The sequence below is a fragment of the Sciurus vulgaris genome (genome assembly GCF_902686455.1).
Source record: "Sciurus vulgaris genome assembly, chromosome: 5".
In the NCBI taxonomy this organism is placed as follows: domain Eukaryota; kingdom Metazoa; phylum Chordata; class Mammalia; order Rodentia; family Sciuridae; genus Sciurus; species Sciurus vulgaris.
In genome coordinates, this window is record NC_136465.1 from 172,697,988 (window position 1) to 172,711,775 (window position 13,788).

Consider the following 13,788-nt stretch of genomic DNA (forward strand, 5'->3'; position numbering starts at 1 on the left):
ATTCATAAATGATGAATCCTCTGAAAGAGAAATTAGGAAAACTACTCTATTCACAATAGCCTCAAAAAAAATAAAATACTTCGGAATCAATCTAACAAAAGAGGTGAAAGACCTCTACAATGAAAACTACAGAACACTAAAGAAAGTTCTTGGATAGGCAGAATTAATATTGTTGAAATGGCCGTATTTCCAAAGGCACTATACAGATTTAATGCAACTCCAATGAAAATCCCTATTACATTCCTCATAGAAATAGAGAAAGCAATCATGAAATTCATCTGGAAGAATTAAAGACCGAGAATAGCCAAGGCAATCCAGAGCAGGAAGAGTGATGCAAGTTGTATCACAATACCAGACCTTAAACTCTACTATAGAGCAATTGTAACAAAAACAGCATGGTGTTGGCACCAAAATATACAGGTAGACCAATGGCACAGGATAGAAGACACAGAGACAAACCCATGTAAGTACAGTTATCTCATATTAGACAAAGGTGCCAAAAACATACAAGGGAGAAAAGATAGCCTCTTCAACAAATGATGCTGGCAAAACTGGAAATCCATATGCAGTAAAATGAAATTAAACCCCTGTCTCTCGCCCTCATATAAAACTCAACTCAAAATGGATTAAGGTTCTAGGAATTAGACCTCACACCCTTCAACAAATAGAAGAAAAAGTAGGCCCAAATCGTCATCATGTTAGCTTAGGACCAGACTTCCTTAACAAGACCACTAGAGTGCAAGAAATAAAAACAAGAATCAATAAATGGGATGGATTCAAACTAAAACTCTTTTTCTCAGCAAAGTAAACAATAATGCAAAAAGAGAGCCTACAGAGTGGGAGAAAATGTTTACCACACACACTTAAGACAGAGCACTAATCTCAAAAATTTATAAAGAACTTAAAAAAACTTTACACCAAAAATACAAAGAACCTAATCAATAAATGGGCTAAGGAACTGGGCAGACACTTCACAGAAGAAGATATATAAGCAATCAACAAATATATGAAAAAGTGCTCATCATCTCTAGTAATTAGAGAAATACAAATCAAAACCACCCTAAGATTTCATCTCTCTCCAATTAGAATGGCTATTATCAAGAATACAAGCAATAATAAGTGTTGGTAAGGATGTGGGGGAAAAGGCACACTCATACATTGCTGGTGGAGTTGCAAATTGGTATAGCCACCCTAGAAAGCAGTATGGAGATTCCTTAAAAAACTTGGAATGGACCCACCATTTGACCCAGCTATCCCACTCCTTCGTCTGCACCCAAAGGACTTAAAATCTGCATACTACAGGAACAGACACATCCATGTTTATAGCTGCTCAATGCACAATAGCTAGATTGTGGAACCAAACTAGATGCCCTTCAATTGATGAATGGATAAAAAAAAAAAAAATGTGGTAGATATATATACAATGGAATACTACTCAGTCATAAAGTAGAATAAAATTATGACATTTGCAGGTAAATGGATAGGAGTTAGAGAATATGATGCTAAGTGAAATAAGCCAATCCCAAAAAACCAAAGGCCAGATGTTTTCTCTTATAAGTGAATGATGATACATAATGGGTTTGGGGGGTAGTAAGAAAAGAATGGAGACACTTTGGATTGTGTAGAGGGAAATGGGGCAAGAGAGGATGGGGGAAGGAAAGATAGTGGACTGAGACAGACATTATTACCCTATAATAGTGTGAATCTACCTCGTGTACAACCATAGAAATGAAAAGTTGTACCCCATTTGTGTACAATGAATCAAAATGCAGTAAATAAATTTAAAAAAAAAAGACCCTTACATACCAACAACTCTGAAGGTTTTATTTTCAACCATAATCTCAACCTCCAAACTCATGTATTTTTCTTGACTTCCCCTTTGTTATGTCTCACAAACCAGACTCCTGAGCTTGTCTTCCAGATGTGCTCCCTCACAGTCTCTCCTGGTTCTGTAAGTGATAACATCCTTGCTTCTAGTTTCTCAGGCCATGAACCCTGGAGTCATACTTTTCCTCTCTCTGATACTTCACATTGTATCTGTTAGCTACAGTACGGTCACCAAGTCTGAATAATAGGTGGTTTAACTGATACTGCATTCCAGTGCATGATACAGTAATATTTTCTATGTTTCTGAATTTTGTGATCACCCTGTTTATTTGGAATCTAACCACTTCCCACCACCCTGTTCTAAGCCACAATTATCTGTTGCCTGGACAACTGCAGTAGCCTCTTAACTTGTCTCCCTTCTGTTCTTGCTCCCTTAAAATCTAGTTCCAACACAACAGTCAGAGCGATCCTTTTAAAATCTAAAGCCCAAGTCAGATCATATCACTCCTGAATTCAAAATCTTCCATTGGCTCCCATCTCACTCCCATGGCCAGCAGTGCCTGATGTTCTGTCCACTCCCTACCTCATCCCAGCCGTTCTCCACCTTGCTGTTCTCCACCAGCTGCTCACACCTTCAGGCTTCACAAGAGGAAGTCCCCATACCTGCAAAAGCCATTCCACAATGTCCCCAGTGTCCCGGGACTGGCTTCCTCACTTTGTTCTGGTCTTCTTAAATGCCTTTTGATCTCTCAACGTAAAATTGCACCCCCTATGGCTCTCACCCTGCTTCATCTTTCTCAGGGCCCCACAGCCTTTACCAGAATGTAGGATCCAGAAGGAAAGAGACTGTATTATGTTCGTGAGTATTACCAGGACCTAAGGCAGGCCTAACAGAGAAGGTGTTCAAACTTCATTTACTGAATGAATAAAAAGAAAATATCTGAGCCAGGTGCAGTGGTACACGCCTGTAATCCCAGCAGCTTAGGAGCCTGAGGCAGGAGGATCCCAAGTTCAAAGCCAGCTTCAGCAAGAGCGAGGGGCTAAGCAACTCAGTGAGCCCCTGTCTCTAAATAAAACAAAATGGGAGTGGGGATGTGGCTCAGCGTTTGAGTGCTCCTGAGTTCAATCCCCAGTACCAAAAACAAAAGAAAGAAAATATCTGAATTCACACTATTGAATCAGCAGTGTACATTTTATCATAAAGTTAAACTAAGCATAATTATGTGTAGGAAGTTCTGCTATGCCAGGCACTATGGCACAAACCTATAATCCCAGTGGCTGGGGAGACTGCGGCAGAAGGATACAAGTTTGAGGCCAGTCTGGCAACTAAGACCCTAAAAGAGACCCTTTCCAAAAGCAAAAGTTAAAAAAGGGCTGGGATGTAGTTCAGAGGTAAAGCCACCCCCAGTTCAATCCCTAGTACCACAAAACCCCCAGAAGTTCTGGTACTGATGATGATCCTTTAAAAGGAATTGCTAAAAATTTTTAAACAAGTATGATTTTTTTTTTTTTTTTTTTTTTTTTTTTTTTTTTTTTTTTGGTGCTGGGGATCAAACCCAGGGCCTTGCACTTGCAAGGCAAGCACTCTACCGACTGAGCTATCTCCCCAGCCCAAACAAGTATGATTTTAAAATAAACTCTCTCCATTGAGGATTGGTGGTATTTCACATATCCCTGAATCCTCCCAATAACCTGCTGTTCTTCTCAGTGTCCCTGATGGTGAGGGCTAAAGACTGACATTCTCACGTTAGGTTCTTTTTTCGAAGGCTGTGCCTTTGCACTTGTTCATTACAGAGCCATCATGCAATAAGCCACCAACAGAGCCCTCCTTCCCTCCCACTATGCTGTGTAACACAGCCGCCAATCAGTCATTACCAAAATAAGTTCTCTGAGCTTCTTCTGCTCTGCACTCTGCCCCACACTTAGAAGAGAGGGATTATATTCTTACATTCATTCTGTTCCCCGGAGCAGATAGCACCCTGTGAAAAATTAGCTTCCCCACAAGGGTACAAGCTGAAAACACCCTGATACTTTCTGTACAACACCAATTAAACATTTTCCCTTCCCACTTCTTAGCCATGGAAGTTTAGGGATTCGCTGCTTAACCACTTCAAACGACTGACTTGGGAACTACTGAAGAATAAGGATGTGGCCAGAGGATTTCAGTGTTTTGAAACTTGGCAGTGGAGCTCAATATAATGATGGGATCTAGAAATGTCCTTAGACCCTGAAGGCTGAAGAATTTGGAGGCCAATGATGAGATGTTATTGTTTTAAAATCAGCAACAAGTTTTTTTTTTCTTTAAAATGTCTACCTTTTTAACATGCAGGAATAGTGGGCATCCCATTCACAAACTTGCATTTATAAAAAGAAAGCCCATTATAAAGGAGTTAGGAGTAGCAAATTGCTTCCTTTAACCAACTCAATATTTACTGAGCACCTACTCTAACCAAACTACTCTACCAATTCTACCAGATTCCTTCTTTTCTATTTCAGTAAAAGTATTGAGCAGTTATGAACAAGGAAAAGGCTCTTTAAAAAGCAAATCTTGATAGGGAAAATTGGGGAAGAGAGAGGGTGGGAATGGGAAAAACAGTAGAATGAATGGGACATCACTTCCCTATGTTCATATATGAATACACGACCAGTGTAATGCCACATCATGTACAACCACAAGAATGGGAAGTTATACTCCATGTATGTATGATATGTCAAAATACATTCTACTGTCATGTATAACTAAAAACAAAAAAGGAAAAGTAAATCTTGAGCACAGTTTATGAATAAAGGGTCACAGAGATATAAAGGATGGCACCTCACAATGCAGAAATGCAGAATATGTTTAAATTTTAGAGCCCTCCCCCAATTGAGTCACATATGAAATCCTTCCCTCTTTCTTGAGATTTCAGAGATTAATGCTGGAAACATCCCTGGACCCTGGAGCCAATATTTCCCTCTTCATCTTGGGTTCAGCCTCCAAACTATGAAGGGCGCCACTTAGCAAATAGCATCATGTCTAATTTTATACGAAAGATGCATGTTGACAATCCCTTTTGTAGCATGAGCAAAGAGAGAGGAAGAGGCCTTCTCAGTTGGCAGTTGGTATGAGGGAGGGTGAGTTATAAATTCGAAGGTAAGAACTGAGGAAGTGGAAGGTGACAAACTTCTCAGTCAATGAGTGGTTCTTAAAATCCCAGAAAGTCTCAAATCCAACCTCCTCTAGACTAAAGTCCATAAATCTTAGGGACAGTCCTTACTAATGCCAGCCTGCGTGGATGTGGCAAACCTGGCTCATAGCTTTTCCTCTTTTTTTGGTCAAGAGTCATAGTATGAGCTGGGGAGTCATGTTATGGGCTGAATACACATTTTCTCTGAGATTTTTTGCACTGCCCTTGATCAAGGCTGACTTCAAATGTTTCCCCTCACAACCTTCACGCTTCTCTGAGTGCATGGACATACTCATAGAAAATGAGGATTTTCCTTAAAGGCAAACAGCAGCTTGCTGATGGACCATGTCCAGGGTTAGAAATTTTCTTATGTGAACCTAAGTATTCAGAGGGGATATTGTTAAAATTGAAACCAATCATAAAGAAGCAAAAGTGTTTCGGTGAACCTCCTGCATTTTAGTTCAACTCTGACAGCAAGAAAACAAAACCACATAATCTAAGGCTCACACCCAACTCTCTGCAGCCCGGTATCTGCTAGTTCCTGTGTGGTTTGCCTGCAGACTGCAGAGCCGACTGGGGGTAGTTTGGAGAAGAGAGTAAGCGGCCGGGAGGAGGAGACAGTATCGATGGATCTATAAACTTGCACCCCTCTCTGCGGTACTTGGAAGATGGTGCAAGGTGGATCTGTACTCTGAATGCAGAAGTTTTGATGTTTGAATTCATCTTCCTGCTTGCAAGAGAGGACTCTAATAACTCAGTGTCAAAGCCAAGACACAAACTCAACCTCTCATCTTCCAAAAGGTATGTCATTATATGACATTGATATGTATCATCTAGAAACCTTGAACTGTTTTGTGACTTACAGAATGTTCTCTCCTAGTCAAATCTAATTAAAATGAATCCCAGGAGCTCTCTAATATTGCTTTTAATATTTTAATCAATCAGTCAAGGTCTCTAAATCTTCTGTGGTGACAGGGTTTGTGGTGCTAGGACTCGACTTCTATTAGATGCATCAGGGAAGACTTGGTCTTCGCTCAGCCCAGAACAAAAACCTCCACTAATTGGCTTCAGAGACATCTCAGAGAAAGACTTCAGATACTGGGGTCACACAAGTCAAATTCCACTTTGCCATAGTCAGCACTGAATCCAATTTGGGGAGCAGGAGGTGGTAAAGGGCTGAGCAACAATGAACAAACACCAGACTCTTGAGGGCAGGGTTTCTCTGTTTGCTCAAATTTCCAGTTGTCAGAATTTATGTTCCCTTTACAAAGAATTCCAGTTTGGGTTCCTTTACAAAAAGAAAACTTTCCATTGAAATGTATTTTGAGAGAGTATTGTCTATCTTTGTCTCTTTAATAATAGTTATGCTATTCTGACTGTCTCCAATTTAAGTGTCTAGTTCAAAGATAGCTCCTTAAAGCTCTTTGTCCTCAATTGTTCTGAACATGGGGAGTGAATATAAAGATATTCCAAAGACTTCACTAACTTAAAAGTTATCAAATGTATATGCTTCAAATTAGGCCCCTGAATTTGGATCAAATAAAATATATGTAATTTATACTTTATTAAACACATACATTGCTAGATAAATTAAAGGGTAGATATTGGGATCTAAAAATTCAATGAAAAAATTTTATATGCAAATATTATCTGAGGATAGGAAACTTCAGGTCAAAGAATCTTTTGTTCTGTGCACCTCTTTCTTGTTTTTATTTTCAGAGAGAACATCTAGTTTAAAATACTTTCCTTTAATAACTTGATATTGTATATAAAACTTTGTTTATAGAATAATTTTAAAGTGATCCTCTGTCCTAAAGTATTCACTATTAAAAAACACAATGTAAATAGAGAATGCATGTAAGTACATTTAAATTTCAAATTTCTAAAAACTGTGCTTTGTATTTTTTTGGAGACATTTTTTATTCTTTTTGTAAGAGAGTTGGCTCTGTATCATTGAATAAAACTACCCTTTAGAGTCAACTTTGAGTGTCTCCCATATAGTAAACTATAATCTTATTTTCCCTAAATTGTAATAGCTTTTATCCTTTTGAAAGTGACTTTACTGAGCAGAAAAGGAGATGACTGATCTGTTCAATATGAAGAAATATTTCTGCTAACATAATCCCTTTGAATATCTTCCACATCTTAGGCCCTCATGAAAATCCCCTTTCTTTTTTATTTCGGTGGTTCTACCTTTACCTCATAGGGGTAAATGAGTTAACATAGATGCAGGGTACTTGCCTTTTTAGGTAAGATGACATCATTATTATTCCTTTGAATCTTGATCACTTTCTTCTCATCTCTTACGCAAAATTTATCCACTCACTGGCTGAGACCATCTCTTTTCGAACGATTGCTCTCTGGGAGAGTGGAAAATGATCCTAATTCCCACATACTTATTGATTCCCAGAGAATAACTACCAGCTGGTGTTGGCTTAAAGGGCTCATGCCTGAACTTGAGCAGAACTTGCCTCTTTTTCTGGTCAAGAAAAGTCTGATATTGTTCAAAATATGACATTCAGTGTGATTCCATCAGGATTTCTTAAATAAGTAACAGCAGCTGCTGGATTAATCCTTAGGTCAGACTCTTCACAATCACACCCCCTAAAACAAACTTGAAACTTGTTCAGGAATCTTCATGAGCTTAGTTATTTGAACCAATGATTGTAGATGTTTGGCTCCCATTTTGTCCATCTGAAGTCTCGCCTAGTATCTCTTGATCCATAAAGGAGCAACTTCTTTCTCATCTTTTTTCTCATGTGTCTCTGCTTTCATTCTTCTTTCCTTTTTTTTTTTTTTTTTTTTTTTTTTTTTGGTTCCAGGGATTGAACCCAGGGGCACTTAATCAGTGAGCCACATCCCCCGTCTTTTTTATTTTTTATTTTGAGATAGGGTCTAATTAAGTTGCTTAGTTGCTGAGACTCACTTTAAACTTGCAATCCTGCTTTGGCCTCCTGAGTCACTGGGATTACAGGCACATGCCAACTGTGCCCAGCTCAGTAAATAATTTTTAACGTAGTTTTTTTAAGTATGCATTTTTAAACAAAATTTAGAGAAACTATTGCAAAGAACATGATGGTACAAGTCTTTCCAAAAATGTAAGACATTTATCTTATAAAGTGAATAAAATGTCCAAATTTGAAGAAACATTGAAATACTAGTACAATGAATGCCTCTCTACTTATCACTTAGGTTCAACAACCGCTAACTTTTTGTTCCATCTCTATATTTCTTTCTGAATGTTTATAGAGTAATTTACAAGTGACCCTCTGTCCGAAAGCATCCACTATTAAAAACACAGCGTAAGTTGCAAGTAAAATAACACTTCACCCTAGATAATTCATCCACATCTAAGAATCAGGACAGTTTTCTATATAATCACAACACCATCATCACACCTAAGATGGCGAATGGTAACGCCTTAATATCATCTAACAGCTAGTCCACGTTGAATCTTCCCTATTTGTTCCCCAAATGTGTCCTATTTTTAAAAAAAGACAAAAACAAAACAAACAAACAAAAAAAGGATCCAATTTTTAAAAACAAAAACAAATTTTATGTTTTGGTTTTATATCTCATTTTTCAGCACTGGATTTTTTTTTTTAATTGCTAGGGTAGTTATCTGGTAGGAAGCCGACGTTCTGCATTGGTTGTTGCCTCATGGTCAATACCCCCCTTACTTCATATAAAACTCCAAGATAGGACTGAAAACCAGGAGGTTTTGGCCGAATGTTCTTTACAAGGTGCTACAGGGTGCTCCATATGGCGTCCTCCCAGGAGGCACATGATGCCAATTTGTCACCCTAGCCATGGTGCCAAGTTTGATCATGGCTCAAGGCTGTGAGGGATGGATCTCTCTCTCATTGTAAAGGTACTTTTTTCTCCTTTTGCAATCAGCAAGTAATCTGAGGGGGCTGTACTTTGGCACTCTGGTAATATCCCATTTCCCAAAAAACATGCACCCAATGATTTCAGGTGATGATCCTTTGTCTAAATCAATTATTCCATTGGTGGTCAATCAATTATTCCATTGGTGGTCACATATACATCTTAATACTCTTAAAAGAGGGATGAAACAAATTCATCGTTAGCAGCAGCTGCTGCAACTGTAGATATTTATGGAGTACAAAAATTCAGATTGTTAATAACAGAGATAATAGGTAACATTGACTGAGTGTTTGCTGTGGAGTCAGACAGCCTGAGTTTGAGCCCAAGCCTACACTTACTGAGTGAACTGGACAAGTATTCAATCTGCATTTAGTTTTCTTAAGCTATAAAATGAGACTCATAGTGATATCTACCTCACAGGATTGTTTTGAAGATTAAATAATTTATACAATTTCCCAAGACAATGTGTTGTTGTCATTATCATTATTATTAGTCATGCATTAATCTAACACTTTGCAGGTATTAATTTGTTTATTTCTCCTGGCACAACAAAGATAGTGATTCTATTAGCCTTCTTTCACAAACAAGAAAACTGAGATACAAAGAGGTCAGCAGGTATCCTATACTAGTAGATGCGTAGTAGAGCCAGTATGTGAACCCAGGCAATCTGATTCCAGAGCATTCGCTCTGAAAACTGGTGTGTGGAACAGGGAGCGATACAAATGGAACTGAGTGGAAATCAGCAATAGACCCTCCCACCCCCCCACACCCACACACACTCTCCCCCGACACACACTCCCACACACCCACACACATGCATTTCCAGCTTTGAAGTTATTGAAAATCTGGGCGCATTGCTACCAAAACACACTCTAGGTTGCCCTTCATCTGAATAAGAATAGCATTCTATTAAGCATAAGTATACTTATTGCATTTACATAACTTACAGCCCTGTACAAAAAACTTCAAACATAAAATAGAAGCGAAAAGAGTCAGAGAATGAGGAAGTCTTTGGAAGAAAAAAATCTGAAAAGAATAATATAAGCGGGAGGCATGAGGCCTCAGGGCTTCAGGGCAGTAGATGATATTTTGATAGAGTCAGGATGGGGAAAAAAATCATGGTCATTTTTCACATTCCTGTACTATAGAAGATTTTCTATAGTAACTATAACACCAAAGGATAAGCCTTGTCAGATTTATGGAAGAGGGAGCGGGTTTCTCATGGGGGATGGAGGGCGGTGTTAGCTGGTGACTTCCTGGCTGGTGATCTCCACACGCGGGTGTTCCATCAGGTAGTCTGCAGCTTCTGGAACCAGAAAAAGCCTTACACATGAGGCACTGCCCTTGCCCCTTCATTAGCATGACAGAAGGGTTCCAGTACTGTGCCAAGTCTAATCCACTCCTTAAATTGCCATTACAGAGAGCTCTCAAGTGTAATTTTCTAAAGAGAACTAAAAATAAGCGAGGGAAAGAAAATCCAGCATTAATAATGTTTTTGTGCATTTCAAATACAGTCATCCTAAATTGGTTCTGCCTTTTCATGCTTTTTAATGAAAAGCAGCCTAATTGATCAATTGGTCATGAATAATAGTTGCTCATTTGTTTTTCTCCAGCCTTGGAGAGCCACAGGCTGGATGTGTGGGCCTACAAATGTTTTACGACGTGTGTCTTTTGTCTAGTGCTTTATGGAAAAATATTAGAAACAAACCACTGAGAACTGTGGGAACTCAGTAAATAATAGGTAGATAGTTCCCTGGTTAAATATGATTTTAAAGAAAAGTCTCTAAATAACTAGGAAATATTGTTAGTACACAAGTAGGGGAAAACGGTCTGGTTGATTTGTAATTTAAAGTTCCTACCCATCATTTTACAGGTCGTAGATTTTAGCCCTTTAGGGAACAAAATATAGAGTCAGAGAGCTGAAGAAGCTCTCCTCCCCCAAAGAGATCTGTTCTAAAAATACGGATTATAGAATCAGTAAGGTCAGCAGGAGGATCGCAACCATCCGTTAAATCTAAGAAATTTGTAAAATTTTAATACCTTCTAAGTTGTTGGTCTGTATTCTGATATCCTCAGCCCACGGTTCTCACTGGGGTGGTCGGGTGTGGGGGGTGAGAGTGGGGAGAGTGTCGCCAACACATTTGGGAAACCCATAAAGGCTGTGAAAACTGTCCCTGGGGCTGGGGGAGCCCCTGTACCTAGCTTCATCCTCAACAGAGTTACCCAGGATTGCCCGGGTGTCCGTCTACACGTGTTCAATAGGAGAAATGGCTTGATCCACAGTCATTTCACATTGAACCCAAGGGAGCTTTACAACAGGTCTTCACACACTATCTCGTTTGATCTGGCTGTGGTCTTTGAGGCAGGCAGAGCACATATTTTACCTCTCATTTTGGAAAGTGGGACAACCAAAACTGGACAAGTTTAAGTGACTTGCTCAAGGTCATATTCCTGGAGGCTGCCAGTACTTGGCCCAGGACTCTGGGCTGCAGCTCAGCCTCCCTGCCCCACACAGCTCTGGGAACCGCATACTTGAATCATAGGAACCCGTGACAGAGCTTCTGCAAATCTGAATTCTGGCTCTGCCGAGAACTGCCTACGTGACCTTGAACAAACCACCTGACTTTCTTGGCCTCAGTTTCCTCTTTGGTCAAGTGAAAGGTCAGCCATGTTCTCTGAAGTCTTCAGTTTTCTGTTGAAGACTTCCTAACCCACCAAGAACACAGGGAATTGGCTTTTTCTGCATGGACTGTGAGACTCTTTGCCCTTTCCTGAAGGTCACAAGAGATGACAACCAGATCTTGGTAGATTCCTTTGCAGATTCTTTTAGAAGCAATAGATATCAATGGCGCTTTTGTGGATGGCTCATGTGTCACTCTGCTAGCCACCCCACTGGCTGCAGGGCTATTTTACAGCAGCTGTCCTCTGCCCCTGTGCTGTGCATTGGACAGAAGTACTGCAGGATGTTATTACCTTTCAAGGACAGTTCAGAGTGTCATATGGAAATAAACGATGCTGACGGACTTACTAGGGTTGGTAGACCCTGTTCTTCTGAAGAGGTTATTCCTTTTGAAGGACAACGAGCCTTCTACCTGATTGTTCATTATTAAGAGTCCTTTAATGTCCCCGCAATGGACTTGCCAGTGGGAGGTTTGGAGAGGGTGTGCAGCTCTGAGGCTGAGGAAGGTCATAACCATCCCTCCTCCTTGAACTTTGGACTGTTCAGGGCAAGTGTTCTTTGCCTGGATAGCCTGATACTCCAACAGCCAAGAAGGTGGCCTTCTCCATTTGTGATTAACGGCTGATGACAGGAAAGTGGAGCTCTACTTCTCAGTCTCCTGCTTTTTAAATTTATTAAGTGGACTCCAGGCTGCCAAGTGGGGTCATATCCACTTCTTACAGATGAGTGTATAAATGCTGCATAGTGAATCAGGTCCTTGGGTTGTTGGAGGCCATCTTGTCCAGCAATGGCAGTGGTGGCGCATGAACCACATTCCTCTCTTCCGTGTTCCATTCTCATTCCCACAGATAGCTCAGTGTGGCCCATGCACTCCTATGTCCTTGAGCAAAGTGGTACCATTCTTTAACCCCCAGTGCAAAGGACTTTGAAGATCCGTGCATTGCTACCCCCAAAGCATTTGTTTATCTTTGATATATTGTAAACATGCACTATCTCATTTGTAAGATTCATAACATGGTGCTTCCTTATTTAAGCAAACTCATTTTGTGGAATTTTTATTTCCTAGATCAAAAAAATTATTTTTTCAGTGTTGGGGATCAAACCCCAGGCCTCATGCATGCTACACTCCCAACCCTAATTGTTTTTTAAGTAGATTACAGTTCATTTTATGAACTGGGGACTGACTGCACGATATTGTGACTTGACACTCTGTGTGCTGTAAATATCCAAATAAACAAAGAGAAGGTATGGAGTCAAGAAATTCCCTAGCCAGAGAGAAATTCCCAATGCACTGGAAGAAGAGAGATGAAGTTTGTAGCCAGAAAGTTTTCTTTTTCTCCAACATAGACAGGCAGCTTCCATGGTAAAATTAAAATGTAAGGAAGTAAGATTTACTGTACAACCAACTTTGTCAGCTCATATTATTTCATAAAGTGAAGGGTCAATTCAGTATCATTATCATCAAGAGAGTATGCTGTGATGCTTTGTCATGTAGATGCTATAAAAAATTACCTGTCGCGTTACTTTAATTCATCTTTTTGCTATGGTCTGCAGAAATTCCCTCAATCCCTAACTAATAGGTACCCAGATGTACTGAGAACATTTCAGGTAATAAACAGAAAAACATAAAAGAGTCCTTTTCCCTAAGGAACTAACATCTCTTGGGGAAATTAGGACAAACAAAAGAAAATGCTACTGTAATAGAAAACTCATGGCAGGAGATGACAGTAAATGGCTGGAGTTGGGGTGTTTAGAGAGGGCTTCTTGGAGGAGGTGCACCTGAAGGCAGAGAGGAACGTCTAGGCAGGGAGGCACAAAGGTACCAACAAATTTTTTACACCTCAAGGAAATTGTGGGAGGAATAGAGTCTTATTTATTCACTGAAGAGGTGTTTTTGTTTTTTTTTTTTTCCAAACAAGGAGTAGAAAGTCACTCATGAAAATTTTTCCCCTGGGGGATCCAGAATTAGACTGTGCCTCAATCTCTTTTCCCAAACAGGTTGCTCTCCCCTTCAGACATCCCTCAAAGTCATCTTTTTCAAACATAAGAATTTTTGGTTCTTAATATTCTTCTTCTTTATGACTGAATAATATTCCATTGTGTATATATACCACAGTTCCTTTATCCATTCATCTGTTGAAGAGTATCTAGGTTGGTTCCTTTAGCCACTTTTCTTGTGTGGTTGTGCATGCTGTCCTCATTTCAAGTACTCACCTCTGATGGAGT

The 13,788-nt window shown here is 39.7% G+C and overlaps 1 protein-coding gene across 1 annotated transcript in view; it reads left to right on the forward strand.

Moving 5' to 3' along the window:
• The first annotated feature begins 5,496 nt into the window (after positions 1-5,496).
• The window catches only part of GRAP2 (GRB2 related adaptor protein 2), a 60,330-nt gene continuing 52,038 nt past the window's right edge, over positions 5,497-13,788 (forward strand). Inside the window, exon 1 of the mRNA XM_079142243.1 lies at positions 5,497-5,795. The gene's annotated coding sequence lies outside the window, so the exon portion shown is untranslated. The remainder of the gene's footprint in view (positions 5,796-13,788) is intronic.